Below are 18,103 nucleotides of genomic sequence, written 5' to 3' on the forward strand. Positions count from 1 at the left end.
CTTCTGGGTCTTTACTCAGAAATCTGTGTAAAGGAGTCCTAATGGTTCTCATACTCCTTCCTTTAAGAATCTGCGTACAGGTATACAGATTTGAGAGGGAGGGGGGTGTCTCCAAGGTATTTCTCATTTTAAAACTTAGGGAAAGGGCCATATTAAATTCAAATAATACTTTTAAAGTGGCAAAACATCAATACATCTTTCTTTATAACTGTGTAAACAAGATTAAAACATAATTTGTAAGGCTGAAAAAATTCTTGTGACTTTTTTGTTAAATTGGAGCCTACCAGAGATAATGGCACACACCTGTAATCCCAATATTTGGGATTTAAATTGTATACAGCAGTGCTGGTGCCTCATTGGCTGCTCCTGGCCAATCACCCAATACCCAGTAATTGCAATTTACACAGAATGCAATTCTATTCCGCTTTCACTTCCTTCTCCCGAGTGGAGAATTGATCATCTAGAATCATTTTGACAATTCTAAGTTGTCCTGATAGTGGCAGGATGGGGTGAGATAAATCTTACTTTGTAGGCCTGTTGAATTCTGGCTTCAATAAATATTGATAGTAATAATAGCCTATTATTATCTTATTAGCATTTTGTCCTTTGCCCCCAATACTCTCCATTCCCCTTATCCTGCTTTCCTTCTGGACATATACCACCTTCTAATGCTTTCAAGAATTTGCACATTTCTTATTTTATTGTCTGCCTCCCCCTACTGGTATAAAGACAGGCAAAGTTTTATTGTCTTTACTTTTCTGTTTGATTCACTATGATACCTTTAACAGTAGAATAATACATGCTCAATAGCAAGACCTCAACAAATACTAATCAAATGAGTAAATGAACAAGAGCTCATTTATTGTCATTTATTTTATGTATTCCATGTACCAGATACCTTAATTCAATTCGGTAAGAACAATTGGTAGGGGGAAAGAGATACAAACAGGCAGCAGGAGGGACATAGGTGAAAGGAGGTGGTAGCAGCTCACCTTCAAGCCTTGCTATTGGCTGTAAGGGAGGTGAGTAAGAGTTGGTTAGTGCTAAGTGACCCACACATTTTTTTTAATGCAAATTTGCTAAGCTGCTTCTATCTCCCTATCAACTGTCCCCACACACACACCATCACAGTCAGAAAGCCAAAGTGAGAAGGCTAAAAACACCCTTCTTTCACTTTCCTCCAGATTTAAAGCTGATAGGTACTCCTCCAACCTTCTAGAGCTCTATATCATGTACTGGAGGAGTGTGACAAGACAATGGTATTCAATTGTGTCTTAAAAGACTAATTGGTAAACTCAACAAAATATGCCTACTGGTAGTCATTTCTAATGGATTTTTAAAATCCAAGTTTGGCCTTACTACTTAGGATCTTTCTTTGGCTTTTTATATTCAGGTTCATCATTTCTATAGCTTTACCCTAGAAAGCCTAGTTCTTGGAATCATACTCCCATAATAATGTTCACTATTAAGCCAGGCGCCAGTGGCTCACACCTGTAATCCTAGCTACTCAGGAGACTGAGATCTGAGGATCGAGGTTCAAAGCCAGCCCGGGCATGAAAGTCCGTGAGACTCTTATTTCCAATTAACCACCAGAAAACTGGAAGTGGTGCTAAGGCTCAATTGGTAGAGCTCTTGCCTTGAGTTGAAGAGCTGAGGGACAGCACCCAGGCCCAGAGTTCAAGCCCCACGACCAACAAAAAAATAAAAAATAATAATGTTCACTATTTTATGTTGTTGTTTGTTTTTGTTTTATTTTGTTTTGCTTTTGTCCATCCTGGGCTGAGTCCTGAATGAGTCTCAGGGCCTGGGCACTGTTCCTGAGCTTCTTTTGCTCAAGGCTAGCACTGTACCACTTGAGCCACAGCGCCACTTCTGGCTTTTCCTGTTTATGTAGTACTGAGGAATCGAACCCAGGGCTTCGTGCATGCTAGGCAAGCATTCCACCACTAAGCCATATTCCCAGCCCTGTTTATATTTTCCTGCTGAGCAAAATCAGCTTTGAACTTGTTTAAGCAGATGTGAAGTTTAAGGATGCATGTCCTGCTTTCTTTTCTTCTCCCCATGCTGTCATAGCTACTGGCTGTTACCCCTTGGCTAATCATTAGTTCTAATGTGCCTACAATGAATAAAGCCTTCATCTTATACTTCAACAAAAGAGGGAAAAAGACATCTTCTGCAAGTATAAAGCACTCAGGTTTCACAACATGAACAAAAACTTCAAAATTATTACCAGTTCCTGACATGCAGATAATTCTTCCAGAATTGCAGGTTCCTATCCAAATGATACTTGAAAAACTACCAGTTCCCTAGAATAAACTCTTTGTAATGTCCAGCTCATACCACCCCCGCAGGAACAGGAAGAATACTGCTTCATATTTCTCCCTTGAAAGGCAATGCAGTGTAGTTGATAAGAGATCAGAACAGATATCATAAACCTGGCTGTATTTATGACTCTACTTCTTAGAAACTGTGCTATTTTATTCTGTTCTCCTCGCCTCTCTCCTCCTCTCCTTTCTCCTCCCCTCCCTTCCTCTCCTGTCTCCTCTTCTTCTCTACTCTTCCCCACACCTTTCTTCCCCTCTCTTCAAACTTTCCTCTGCTGTTGCTTTCTCTCCCTTTCCTCGTCTCCCTCCCCCACCCCACTCCCTCCCCCCCCCCCCCTCAATGGTCCTGGGGCCTTGGCATTGCCCCTGAGCTTTTATGCTCAAGGCTAGCACTCACCAGACCAGAGTCACAGTGCTACTTCTGGCTTTTTTGGTGGTTAATTGGAGATGAGAGTCTCATGGCTGGCTTCAAACCATGATCCTCAGGTCTAAGCCTCCTGAGTAGCTATCCTCTGTCTCTCAATTGTTCTCTTTTCCTGTCAGTAAAATATTTGCTAATAATAAACTTATACTAGGACTGACAATCCCTACTGTTGACACAGATGTAGAGGAACTAGATTTCTCGTGTATTGCTGGTGGAAGTATAAAATGGCACAGTAACTTTGGTAAAGTTTCCATAGTTTCTTTTTTTCATAGTTTCTTATAAAGCTAAAACAGGCTTTTACCCCATCGTCCAGCAATTCTAACATTAAGTAAAACTCAAGAGAAATAAAAACATATTTCCACACAAAGACTTATTCAAAAGGTCATAGCAGCTTATTTGTAATATCTCTGAACTAGAAATAACCTAATGTCCATCAACAAATGAATGCACAATCCATAACTACTTAGGAAAAAGAAATGGCTGCTGATATAAGTGTGAATTTGGATGAGTCTCAGCAATACAAAGTTGAAGGAGAGAGTGTAGATATAAAATATTACATACTAGAGTTTTTAAATTTTATTGTAGGTTGATGTACAGAGCATTTATAGTTACATAATTATATGTGTTTGTTTATATAAAGTTTTGTAACACATAAAACTATAGTGATAGAAATAAAATCAGTAGCTCCCTGAGCCAATATGAGTATCAAAGGTGAAAAAATACTGGCATAAAGGAGAATGAAGGAACTTTCTGGATGTGGTTAAAATGTTTTATATCATGGTTTCAAGGTTATCTATATTTGTCAAAACTCATCAAACTATGAAATGTCATAATTATGCATTTTATTGTGTGTAGTTATACCTCAATAGAATTGATTGAAAGATCCATACTGCTTTCTAGGCAAGAGTTTAGAAAATATTTTTCTTCCCAGAGCACAAAGAGGGATAGTGTATCAGCCTATCCGTGCATTCACACACAAGATAGGCTGGAGGAACTAGGGTGAATCAGTGAAGATGAGTCTGTTGATAAAAGTCCTTCTACCAAAGTCTTTAAATTCAATAGTCATTGAGCACTCTAACCTGACAGATAATATGTTTGGTGTTATGGGTGATGTAAAAATAAATGATTCAGAAGTCCTACTCCCAGGTTGTTAATTACTTTTTACTTAATAGTGATAAAATAAGCAAAAATGGTCAGACCAGGCACAAGTGGCTCACTCCTGTAATCCTAGCTACTCAAGAGGCTGAGATCTGAGGATCACAATTCAAAGCCAGCCCAGGCAGGAAAGTCTTTGAAATTCTTATCTCTAACCACCAAAAGGCTGGAAGTAGAGCTGTGGCTTAAGTGGTAGAGCACTATATTTGAGTAAAACAAGCTCAAAAATGGTGTCCAGTCCCTAGTTTCAAAAACCAAGGTCAACACACACACACAAACACACACACAGAGACACACACACAAGCAATAGTCATAGATTCAATTACTGTACAATAGGGCCATATGTTGTAATGCATTCAATCAATATCCAGGAAGGTCACAAGTTATTAGGTATCCTATATATGGTTGCTAAGTGTCCTGGGGAACTTGCAGCCCAGGAATAGATTAACAAAGGCAAATTAGCACTCATCTACCAGAGTGTTAGGACAGGATTACCTTTTTTTCTCCTGGGAATGATGTTTAGGAATATTGAGGACAAGTCTTGCTCGTGATGGCAATTTGGTAGTGAGTTAAAGGTGAGTATATACTTTGAGACACTGGGATGAGATTGATGAATAACAATTATTAGCATTGCCAAAAGCAAGCTGAGTAACCCGTAGGCTCATGTCTCTAATCCTAGCTACTTGGGAGGCTGAGATCTGAGGATCAAAATTCAAAGCCAGCCTGGGCAGACAAATCTTTGAGACTCTCATAGTTAATTAACTAGCAAAAACCCAGAAGTGGAGGTGTGGCTCAAATGGTACAGTGCCATCCTGGAGTGAAAAAGGCCAGGCAAAAGTGCTCTGGCCCTGAGCTCAAGCCCTAGTACTAACACAATGAAAAATACTTGCCCAAAGCAGCGCTATACTGAAGAGCTTCATACACTAGATCTTTATGAAAGGGAGTTGTCAAACTGAAAGGGCGAGTGTAGGTCGTCTCAATGACTTCACTCAAGGAAACAAATGTTTTCTTCCTCTGTCAAAGTGCTATCTGGGTATTCTTATGTGGGCAGTTCTCATGGACCATTGTCCTCCAAGTGGTGACTTGGGAATCTTCATTTTATAACTTCAAGGTAACTCTAGAGCCATCTAGCTAATAGATGAAGTGATAGACACATAGATTATGTGACATGTTCCATGGGTTAGGTCTAGAAGTGACAAACATCAATGCTGCCTATATTTCAAGAACCAGAATTCAGTTACACAATGCTACTTAGACACAAAGATAACCAGGTAGTTTGGTATGTGTCCAGCAAAAAGCAGAGCCAGATTGGTGAACACCAGTTTGTCTTAACCACAGCAATTCTAGCTGAGCAATTAATGTAAATGCTCACTGTTCAATTGCTCAAGAGTAGCCAAAAGAGCTATACCATAAAGTAAGGAGTGGGGGAGGGTGGGAGGAAGCATTCTACTCTTTGTGAAGGAAGTTTACTACTTTTTAGGAATATGTAAACAAATCAACAGGTGATGCCTGAAGAGCAATCCTACGCCACAATTGTAGGGTTTTAATGAACTAGAAAATAAAAATAGCAGTGATGACCATCCAAAATAACTCCACTAAAGACCTGATAAAATTGTCACTATGCTTAGTGAATCCTAAGCCTGGAGTTGGTATGTTAACTTAGAGCAGCAGAAAGTTGGATTGTGTTTATTGGACTGAACTGTTGGGAGATACAGTTCTAGGAATTTGGCCGTGAGCTCGAAATAGGTATCCCATATATTATTAGTTAGGCTTTCATTTTTACTTTGTATAATATAGACTAAAAATGAAAGACATAAACATAGAACTATTATATGATCTAGCAATTCTATTTCTGAATATGTACCCAAATGAATTGAAAGCAAAGACTCAATCTGCTACTCGTAAACCAATTTTCTTAGCAACATAATTTACAATAGCCAACATAGAAATGACCTGTCCATTAACAGACTAATGAATAAAAAAAATGTGTCATATATATCAAGTGAACTATATAAGCCTTAAAATGAAGTGAAATTATGATATATGCTTCAACAAAGACGAAGCCTCAAAGTAGAATGCTAAGTGAAATAAGCCAGACATGATAAAACACATATTGTATTAGTTCATTTATGAGATCTCTAGGATAGGTAGTTAACTAGAAACAGAAACTAAAATAAAAATTCCCAGGACTGTCCAGGCACTGTTGGCTCATGCCAGCAATTCCAGCTACTCAGAAGGCTGAGATCTGAGGACTATGGTTAGAAGCCAGGCCAGGCACAACAGTGTATGACCAGCAAAAAGCTAAGAAGTGAAGATGTGATTCAACTGGTGGAGATTTAGCCATGACTTAAAAAGATAATGAGAAAGAAGTGTTTGGGGAACTGGGAATGTGGCTTAGTGGTAGAGTGCTTGCTTTGCATGCATGAAACCCTGAGTTTGATTCCACAGTAGCACATTAACAGAAAAGGCCAGAAGTGGCATTGTGGCTCAAGTGGTAGTGTACTAGCCTTGAGCAAAAGAAGCTCAAGGACAGTGCCCAGGTCCTAAGTTCAAGCCCCAGGACTGGGGGAAAAAAGAAAGAAAGAAAAACAAAAAAAAGTGGTTTTGCCCTGAGTTCAAGCTCCATTACTAGCACACCAAAAAAATTATGAGGAAGAAATAATGAATAATTGCTCAATGTATACAGTTTCTAGTTGGAATGATGAAACAGCTCAGGATGATGAAAGTTCTAGAGTTTGAATTCTGGAAATAAGTAGTGATAGTTGAACAGTGTTTGAATGTGCTTAATGCCATTTTGCACCAGTTATTTTATGCATGTTTTCCTACAACTTAAAATTGAGAAAAAATGAGGGACACAGGCTACATAGCAGAGAAACAATCTGCAAAGAGCCAAATAAAGATCCCAGTGAGGAATCAAGTAATGTTTCATAGAAGAGAGAATTAGTTCATCTGAGCCTTGGAGAGTTCCAAGTTAAATATTGAAAGGAAGAAGGAAAAAAGCATGACATATTCCAAGCTGCAAGAAAATGTAAACAAATGCAGTCATGAAAGTATGTAGCATATCCTATAAAGAAGTAATTTGTCTGGTCTATTCAGTGTAGTTCCTGATCTGCCCTGGAGGGGGCACTAGTGTTTTCTCTTTGGAACCCTGCTTGGTTAATTGCTGGCTACGCAACAATTCCTAGTACCTAGAACCTAGAATATTGACACCTGGTTTCACATGAGAAGATACAAAACTCAACCACTGCACATGCATGTTTTTACTTTGTTCATTTCAGAAGGATTTGCATAACTTTCTTAAGGGGAGATCATTCTGAAGAGTTTTATTCATTAAAAAATATCTATAAATATATTGTCAGATACAGAGTACATTTTATTCCTGACATGTTAACTAATATCTTTTCTCCTCTTTGTTTGTTCCTCTTTCTCTGTGTTCAAGCTAAATAGGTAAGTTTGAACAATTCTTCAAGGGAAGGATGAAGTGGTGCTGGTTTTGATTCTTCCAAAAATTAGAACTCTTTCTCTGGATGAGTAATTTTCATCCACTCTTCATTGATTAATTCACTCATGCATTCATTTGCCATTACTAGGGTTTGAACTCAGAGTCATGTGCTTGCTCAGATTGTTTAATTGCTTAACTGGCACTCTACCACTTGAATCACACTTACAATCTTACTATTTGCTTGTTATTTTAGAGATGACTGAGGCCTCACAGACTTTTCTGCCAAGGTTGGCTTTGAACCTTGAGCCTCATGATCTCCACATCCAGATTAGGATTTCCGGCCTGAGCCATGGTCATCTGATTTATTTGGATCCTTTTAAAATTAACAAGATGGAAATTTCTGAACATCAGGAATGAGGTTTGTTTATTCATTTGTGTACATTTTAACTACATGTTCCCTGCCCAAGCCAATTGTAAACAACATCAAGCACTGCATGCATTCTTATCTATACAGTTTCTATCCTTCTGCAGAATGTTAGCTCTATCTTTTTGTCTCTGAGCTGTCCTGGATCAGGAACTACTTGAGCTCATCTGTCTCAGGAATGGTTTGGCCATGCCCCATAGCCAAGCCCTGTAAGTCTGCCCAGTGTAGTCTTTCTTGGGGCAGAAATGAAAGGCTGAGGAGACCTCCATGCCCCCAATCAAAGGACAGTTTTTCTCTAGTCATTTCATCAAACAAGAGGTGAACATAAGGGGTTGGGAAGGTGGCTCAGTGGTAGCGCGCTTGCCTTGCATGCATGAGGCCCTGGATTCAATTCCTCAGCACCCCATAAGCAAAAAAGAAAAAACCGGAAGTGGCGCTGTGGCTCAAGTGGTAGAGCTCTAGCCTTGAGCTGAAGAGCTGAGGGACAGCGCCCAGGCCCAGAGTTCAGGCCCCACGACCGAACGGAAAAAAAAGGTGAACATAAGTTCTAAACACATATTTTCAAGTCACAAATTAAGACTCTTTTGAGACAAATGATAACAATTAATACCATGCCAGATGCTGGTGGCTCGTGCCTTTAATCCTAGCTACTCAGAAGGCTGAGCACTGAGGATCACAGTTCAAAACCAGCCTGGGCAGGAAAGTCCATGAGACTCTTATCTCCAATTAACTACCAGAAAACTAGAAGTGGCGCTGTGGCTCAAAGTGATAGAGAGCTAGCCTTGAGCTGAGAAGTTCAGGGACAGCATCCAGGCTTTGAGTTCAAGTCCCACAACTGATAAAAAAAAAAAATAATGTGGTCCTCTGGCCAGAAGTTGTTCATGATATAAACCTGGGAAGTTGTTACTGATGCAAACGTTAAACCTATTTACTTACTGAATGAGGAACCCTGGAGTGTGGAGTGCAGTCCAATCAGGGCCAAGTGAAATGCATAGGACAAGTAATTTAAAGACATGCCTAGTCTTGGGATCATGCAAATGCAGGGTAGGTAACTGACAGGATAGGTGTGACAACTCTGAGTCCTCTGGGTACTGTAGTTTGTTTTACAAACCCTCCTTGAGATTCTGATGGATGCTAGAGTTTGAGAACCATTGTTCCATTTCTTTTCAGTAAATCATTACAGGAGAAGCTTGTGTCTGAATCCTCTGGGCACCAATTGAGACCTATTGAGTCAACCTTTGAAAATAGACATTTTCATCTAGTCCGTAAGTGACTGTGCATGAGAATGCTCATCACAGAGCTGTCAGAGTGAAGATTTAGAAGAACAAACACAAGATATTAACTATGATATATTGGATAAGCAAAGTGTGTAGAGGCACATAGCAGTTAGAGGTACAGAGCTAGATGGGCCCTGCAGCAATTCGATGAATTCTTGGAAACAAAGAATGATGAAAACATGATTTACAGCACTCCATCATATGTGTAAGTGTAAAACTTCATTGTTTGGTTTGGTTTCATTTTGTACTGATAGAAAAGCTTGAACCAAAGGCCTCATGCTATTGGCTAACTTCTTTTACACATGGTTGTTGCTTTACCACTTGAGCTATGCCTCGATTCAAGCATTTTTCTGTTTAATGGAGATAGTCTTGCAGACTTTTCTTCCTAGGCTGACTTTGAACTACAAGCCTCCAGGTCTCAGATTCCTGATTAACTAGGATTATATATGTAAGCCATTGCACCTGGCATTCCAATCCATGTTTTTTTAATTCCCTGTTTCTTTTGGAATAAAGATACATTAGTAGGGAGAGTAACAGAGGGGAAGTAGAGAGTAATTTGTGAATAATAAACAAGTAAACAAAACAGAAAGACTTGGTGCCATTGGAGATAATGATAGGAAATGTGATTAACTCAGCTGCTACATGAGATCCAAGGTGTACAGAAATCTCAGAAGACAGGGTTGGAAAATCCATCATAAACAAAAGGTACTTGCATCTTTTCCACCGCCCCCCCCCCATCAATTTTTAATTCCAAAGCATGTTTCCTCTTAAGCATTTGCATAATTTGGTCACTGTATATCTTTCTAATCATCCTGCTTTGCCTTTTACAGTCCAGTAATCTAGTAAATACCATGATGTTTCCCACCCCTAGATCTTTATTCATGCTGTGTCTCCTGCCTGAAACATTCTTTTGATGTTTCTTCACCTGACTAACTTCTTTTTTTTTCCTTCTCAATTCAAATTAGTTCTATTCCTTCAGGAAAATATCTCTGACCTCTTGGTCTGGGTTCATTTTAACCCCTAGTTCTCACAGTACAGGGCAATCTAGTCATTCATTATACTGGAGTGATTGGTTTGGGTTTTATATAAATCTCTTCAGGCCAATGACCTACTCTTTTCACTGTTTTACCTCAGTACCTGCCAATATTGTTCCTGCAATTCAATAGGTTCTTAAATATGGGAAAGCTTACCTGGAAATAGAAATATTATTCTTTTGTTCTCTTACACAGATTTACGCTGTCTTTGGACAGACAGCACTTGAAAACTAAATGAGAGAGAAAGACAGTGGAGAGAGAGAAAATAGTTCACTGTAACAAACCAGGGCATAAGCAGTCCTCTGCAGCTACAGGGATCCATCATGGCTCTCTCTGGGCAAACCATGATTCAAAGCCAGAGCCTGAAGTTTCATCTCTGTCTGCTACTGCCATCTCCAGGGGACTGGTTAGTTTTCACCCAGCTGCCAGTCTCCAGCTGCTAGGGAAGTCATAGCTCTATATTAAGATCACCTTCATGAATGAACCAAAAGTTCATTCATTCTATCCTTCTCTTCTCCAGAGTTCTGAAAAGGGTATTGCAGATGCCATATTTTCTAGTCAGGTAGAGACAAGAAGGGTCATTTTATACAACTTCCTCATATACATCAAATAATCTCTGAATTTAGAGTCTCACCAGAAAACTCCTAAAATAGACTGCTGCTATAAAGCCAAGGAGTTACATAAGAGATTAATATAGCAAATCAGAAAAAAATTAAAAATTTACAAACCATCCAGAGAAAACACCTGAAATACGCAATCTTAAATGGAGTTCTCTTTTTTTTCTGAGTTTTTTTTTTCAGTCTTATACCATTACATTTTGTAAAGTTCCACTGGAGGTGTGGCTTAATTGGTAGAGCACATGCCTAGCAAGTACAAGGGATTGAGTTCAAACCCCAATACAATAGAAAGCAACCTTGTAAAGTTTGGGTTTTTAAAATATTATTTTATTGTAAAAATTATTGTACAGAGGGGTTACAGTTACATGAGTAAGGTAATGAGTACATTTTCTATCGAGCATTGTTACCTCCTCCTTTGTTTTTCTTCTACCATCCCTTCCCTCCCCACCTCCCTAACTCCCCCCTCCCCCCCAAGTTGTAAAGTTCATTTTCTACATAGTGTCTTGTATATCTCATTGTCACAGTAGGTCATCCTGTGTCCTTGTTTCAGCATTTTGTTATTTCCCTTCCCCTCCCCAAATCAGAAAAATGTATATATAAGATTCAGGGCACTGGAATCAAATATAGTGATAATAGGGATTATAACATGGGGGAAGAACATACAAAAAAATCACATTGTACATTAAAAACAACAGCGACAAAGAAAAAAACCTCTTCTGTCTATATCTTGGGATTCATTTCACATAGCATCATCTTATATGGTCATATGTACATAACTTTTGGCCTTTTCTGCTTGCCTGGTAAGATTATCCTAGACAAATACTAGTTATTGCAAATAAGGGAAACCATGGGACCTATGCTACTTTGGGCCTGGCTTACTTCACTTAATATAATTTTTTCCAAGTCTTTCCATTTCCTAACAAATGGGGCCATGTCATTCTTTCTGATGGAGGCAGAGAATTCCATTATATATATATATATATATATATATATATATATGCATACATACATACATACATACACACACACATACACAGCACATTTTCTTGATCCATTCATCTACTGAGGAGCATCTGGGTTGGTTCCATATCTTAGCTATGGTAAATAAAGCTGCGATAAACATAGTTGTGCTGGTAGCTTTAGTATGGCCTTGTTTGTGATCATTTGGGTAAATACCCAGAAGTGGGATTGCTGGGTCATAGTGGAGCTCTATGTGGAGTCTTTTGAGGAACCTCATACTGCTTTCCAGAGTGGTTGAGCAATTTGTTTTTTGACAGGCCAACTTATACTTTCTTAATGATAGAAAAAAAATATCATTTGAGAAAATCTATTATACTGGTTTAAAAAAAACACCTTTCTCCTAGTCAGTAATATATTATCTCAGAATGAGAAGTAATAACCAAGACAATTGAATTTATTGGCCTCAGCCCTAGTGATATTTTACAGTGAGCGATCTTCTCTTTGTGTGTGTGGGGGGGGGGGGGGCAGGTAGGAGGCTGCTCCATGGACTGCAGGATGCTCAGAAGCTTTCCTGACCCCTGCCCAATAGACACCAGTGGCACCTTCCTACATCCCAGTATTAGTAACATAAATGTCCCATGGATGGGGGCCCTAAAAAGTGTTACACTAGGGGGAGACACAAAGCCATTCTCAGATAAAATGGATTCTGTAAATTAAAACATTAGGGCTAGGAATGTGTCTCAGTGGTAGAATGCTTGCCTAGCATGCATGAAGCCCTGATTCAATTCCTCAGTAGCACATGAACAGAAAAATCCAGAAGGGGTGCTGTGGCTCAAGTGGAAGAGCACTAGCCTTGAGCAAAAGATGCTCAGAAACAGTGCCTAGGCTATGAGTTCAAGCCCAGGACTGGCAAAAAAAAAAAAAAGAAGAAGTAGAAGAAGAAGAACATGAGATTGGATACTTAGCCTTTTCCTCTAATCCAAACTCCAAAGATTCAACCTTTTAAACTCAAAAGTATCCAACTTTCCAGGCACTATTGGCTCCACCTGTAATCCTAGCTACTTAGGAAGCTGAGATCTGAGGATCACTGTTCAAAGTCAGCCCACACAGGAAAGGCCATGAGACTCTTATCTCCAATTAGCTACCAAAAAGGCTAGAAGTGGCTCAAGTGATAGAGCACTAGTCTTGAGCAAAGAAGCTTCAGGGACAGTGCCCAGACCCTGAGTTCAAGGCCAAGTACCAGCACACAAAAAGTCATACTTGCCAAAACTGTATTTAGAAAAATAGTATTTCAAAAATCTAATGAAGAGATACCTAACATAGGAAGTCTAGCTTTCCATAGTGACTATAGTTTTTCACTGAATAAGAACTCCTTAATAGCTGGGTGCTGGTGGCTCATGCCTGTAACCCTAGCTACTCAGGAGGCTGAGATCTGAGGATCATGGTTCAAAGCCACCCTTGGGCAAGAAAGTCTGTAAGACTCTGATCTCCAATTAACCACCAGAAAACCAAAGTGATGCTGTGGCTCAAGTGGTAGAGCATTCACCTTGAGCTGAAGAGCTCAGGGATAGCGCCCAGGCCCAGATTTCAAGCCCCATGACCAAAAAAAAAAAAAAAAAGAACTCCTTAATTTTGGCTTCTGACAAATACTATCCAAGATGACAAAAAAAAAAAAAAAGAGAGAGAAAAGAAAAGAAAAAGAGCTATGCTGACCTCAATAAACATATTCAACCATTCTTGATAGGGAATAATTAGGAAAGTGAAATATAGCAACTAATCATTCAGTGTTTACAGTGAGCAGAATACCAAACACCTCCCACTAACTCTACTCTTACCTTTTAGTATCTCAATCCCTAGAACCTATGCAGGACACGATAAAGTTAAGAAAATGATGGGATTACCCTGTAGAGTTCATTGTAATTACATAAATCCTAGTAAGCAAAAGTAGAAGACAGAGAGTCAGAGAAGATGATATGACAGAGGCAGAGCAGAGTTTAGAGTAATAAAATTGTCTGCTTTGAAGATGGAGGAAGTGGCTAAGGAATGCAAATGGCCTCTATAAACTGGGAAAGTCAAGGAAAAGATTCTCTCCTAGTGTCCCCAGGAGTAATGAAACTCAGTTAAAACCTTGATTGTAGCCCAATGAGACTGAACCATAAGGTAATAAACGTGTGATTAAGCCTCTAAACTTATGCTGATTTGTTACAACAATAGAAAACTAATGTATGGATCATGTCGGAGCACAGTTGCATCGCAGGGAAAAATCCAACAGCAATATTGTGGCTGTAAAGGCAGAATAAGGAGATTATTTGTTAGCTTTTATTAGCACAATTAAAATTTTAAATCATAGCTACAGGTTTCGAACAATAGCAGTGTTGCACTATTTTACCCTGCAAATAAGTGTATTGCTTTTTGACATCAGACACTATTCTGAGGGCTTTGAATGTATTAAATCACTCAATCATAATAACACTATAATGAAAACATTTTCCTTGTTTCTGTTTTGCTGACAAGGAAACAATTTCAAGCTTATATGGCTAGGAAAAGGAGGCCTTGCTTCACATTCAGTCTCCAGAATGGAACTAAAAGCTGTCCATAGAAATTCTATGAAGTTCAGGTGTGGAATGCTTAAAAAGCAAAACTCTGAACTTTTACAATGGAAGATGATGCTTAACGATATATACCACAGTATCCAAGTATAGGGATTATCTATGGTTTTGTTCATTCTTCATACCTGCCAGCTAGTTTTGATAGTATCTTCAGTTTCCCATAGGTAACCTCCTCCCCCATTGAAAACAGTCTCTGCCCTGATATAATACAAGCCAGACCAACGCAACCTACCACCACTACCAGATGATGAATTTGAATCTCAGAAACGCAGAAAGATTCTTTTTAATACTTGCTCCCAGATTTGTGGAGTTTCCCAGCTCTTGTCTTTTTCTAAGGATTGTTTTTTGGCCTTTTAACTCTGATTTGGTTAGCTGTCCCATATCCATTCAGTAAAGTCCTTTTTCATATTAGTCTACAAGGGTCTGTTATTTCACTTTTCTAATTAGTTCCTATCAAGAATGGTTGAATTTGTTTATTGAGGTCAGTATAGCTCTTTTTTTGGTCATCTTCGGTAGTATTTGTTAGAAGCCAAAATTAAGGAGTTCTCATTCAGTGAAAAAAATATAGTCACTATTGAAAGCTATGTTAGCTATGTTAGGTATCCTATGTTAGGTATCTCTTCATTAGATTTTTGAAATGCTATTTTTCTAAATACAGTTTTGGAAGCTTGACTTTTTGTGTGCTGGTTCAGGGTCTGTTTCAAAATATATTAGCTAAATCTGACCAGTCAAGAAACTTTTAATTTACTGCAAACCCAGGCTGAACCCATTACTTTTCCTACCACATGAAAAGAGGCTGAAACATTCCCCTCACAGGTATAAAAGAAGCAGAACAAGGACCCTGGATTAGAGAGTAGATAGAGCCTCTTAAAAGGAGGCTGTAGACTGTAAAGCCATTCAAATAAAATGAAGCCATTCTCCAGTAACCACTCAGTAGTAGTTTGGAACACAGACCACTTTTCCTTAGCAACTATTGTTGCACAGACCATGTATCTAAAGGGAACTATGAGTAATGATTCAACCATCTCAATAGCCACTGGTGGGGACATACAGTAAAAGTTGCCTTGAACCTCAACAGCACCTGAAGTGATTATATTCAAATACCACTATTGGTAACTGTCTTGATTCACTGTACACTATTGAACATTGCTGCCAAGTTTTTGTTGACAGAGGTGACCAATCAAACAAGAATTATTTCCAACAGAATGATACCATAATAAGGCTCATTTATTTCATACCTACCTTATGAAACTAGGACATGAATAAAACTTATTTTGGATTCTTTAAGCTTCTGCAAGCCTATGCATCATTGCAATCTAAAAATGTTTCTTTGGGGTACATTTTCTCTCTGCAGGACCTATTATGTATATAGCTATAAAACCACAGCCTCCAATCTCTCATTGTTAAGATAAAAAAAACAACTTTGAGATGCTCAGCAACTTCACTGGCCTGATTTTAACAGGTCTTAAAGTCATTTTTAGTTGTCAAAACTTTTTTAATTACAAAAAGCTACATTTTTTTCAGTAAATGAAATGTCAAGCATTTTGAGATTGCCTGAGGCAGACTTTTTTTTTAAGCTGTTGTGGGTATTTTTTTAAACATTTCATTCTTGACTGATTCAAGGACATTAAAGACCTGATGTATACTGTCATCACCCCCTTATCTATCTCAACAATATTGTCCTAGATTCAGCCTATAGAAAGCAGGTTTTACTGTCACTCTAAGAATGTCACCAAGAAATCATTCTACTTTTTTTTGTGGTAGCTAGCTCCATGATGGGGTCATTTTGTATATTTTTTTTAAAAGCTTCAGTTTGGCCTTTTGATTGAATGTTAAGCATTTCTAAGTACATTGAAAGAACAGGTGCAAATCTGGAAATACATTCAAATTTCAGTGTACTTTGTTTCATTACCAAAAAAAACGTCCGTTTGTACTCAACAGTCATCAGAGTAGACTTCTTATCATAGCCTACTCACTAATTAGCTATGCATCTAAGATAGGTTCCAAAATTTTCCAAATCTTTCCCTTTTTGTATTACAACTTTCCTCATTGAAGGAAAAAGTTTTATTCTTTCACCTTTGTGGTTTGCTTTGGCTACTAGAAAAAAATTGGGGGGCTGGGAAGGTGGTTCAGTTGTAGAGCGCTTGCCTTGCATGCCTGAGGCCCTGGGTTCGATTTCTCAGCACCACATAAGCAAAAATAAAAAAGCCGGAAGTGGTGCTGTGGCTCAAGTGGTAGAGCGCTAGCCTTGAGCTGAAGAGCTGAAGGACAGCACCCAAGCCCAGAATTCAGGCCCCACGACCGGACCCCCCCCCCCAAAAAAATTGGAAAGTGATATTCAAGATGCACATTACAAGACCTTCCAGGTTCCGTTCTCCTTGCTGTTGAGACTTGACATCACTATATGAACAGACCGGGGCTATCCTGTGGAGAGATGCGTTAGCTGCCCCAGCCTCCCCAGCCAATCCCCTGACATACAACTGAGTCCAGACAAGATAAGTAGAATCTGGTTTAGACCATAAGGACTGCCCTCAGACTTATGAGCTAAATAAATGGTAGTTATTTTAAGCCACCAAGCTTTTGAATGTTTGTTACACAGCAAGAGTTGACTGATATAGAAGCACTAACTTGCCCTGGGCTCTGTGAAATAGAAGGATAGAAATAGGACAACAATTTCTCATTGTGAAAACATTCTCAGTGTCCTGTTTACTCCTCAGCACTCAAGTGGTAAGAACTCACACATTTCTATATAAAAATTCAAGGTATACAATATAGTATGTAAAAATGCTTGGAAACATTAAAGCATTCTACAAAATTAAGCTATCTGTGTAGTTGCACACAAGTTGGAAGTACAAATTAATCTAAGGGAATAATGAGACACTAGGGCAAATCTAGGGAGGAGTACTCCATCTCTGTGGCAGCCTAGGGAGTGGAGTAAAAAGGACTATAGAATTGATATGATATAGGATATATACCATATATATGATACAGATATATTGCTATGTATCATATATGGAGGGGGGGTGTCCTACAGGAACCCTCCCCCAATTATCTCATAGTTTATTTTTTGCTTACAATTCTCCCAACAGCTAAACACATTTGTCCACGAGACAAGAAAATGTGCAATTTATTTGCACAAAGGTACCATGTATTAAATTCACAATATAATGTCTGAGAATGTAAAAATGGAACTTTCAAGTACTTTATTGGAAATTAGAAATACCATAAATTATGAGACAATTTCCATTGTTTCTAATAATCATTACAGCCCTGCTTGAAATATACTCAATGTATTTAAATGCATTTTAAGTACTTTTAAATTTATTCAAGTTAATTTTCAAATGGCATTAAAAAGTGTCATTTTCTTCTTTTCTCTTGGGCTGTACTGAGCTAAAGTGTTAAGCTCCTGAAACAATTGGCAATGTAGACTTTGGGTAACTTAGCCATTTCTAGCTCAAAACTCACTCTCTTGAGTACTATTTACTCTTTGTTTCTTCCAGGGATAAACTAGTTCTTTTCTGGGTGGTTTACGAACAGATCAGAGTTCAGAGGGTTTCCAGATACAGAGATCCTGCCCTTTCTTGGATTTACTGGAATTTTAACTTGCTTATCTGGTTTTTGTCATTGACTGTAATCCTGTCATGGCCTATTATCACCAGGAGACAACTCTGATTCTTCTCAATCTTGTTCTCAGGCAGGCACCTTCAGGTCCACTAATACCCTCTGAGACCTTGTGAAGACTAGAAACACTCAGTTACTTTTTCTATACCAGGCTAATGTACATGGACCTCTGTGGGGCTGACATAAAAGAATATCTGCTTGGAGACCTCTCTGTCT

This window comes from Dipodomys spectabilis, unplaced genomic scaffold (assembly GCF_019054845.1).
Source record: "Dipodomys spectabilis isolate Male_0828 unplaced genomic scaffold, ASM1905484v1 ptg000156l, whole genome shotgun sequence".
NCBI classification, from domain to species: Eukaryota; Metazoa; Chordata; class Mammalia; order Rodentia; family Heteromyidae; genus Dipodomys; species Dipodomys spectabilis.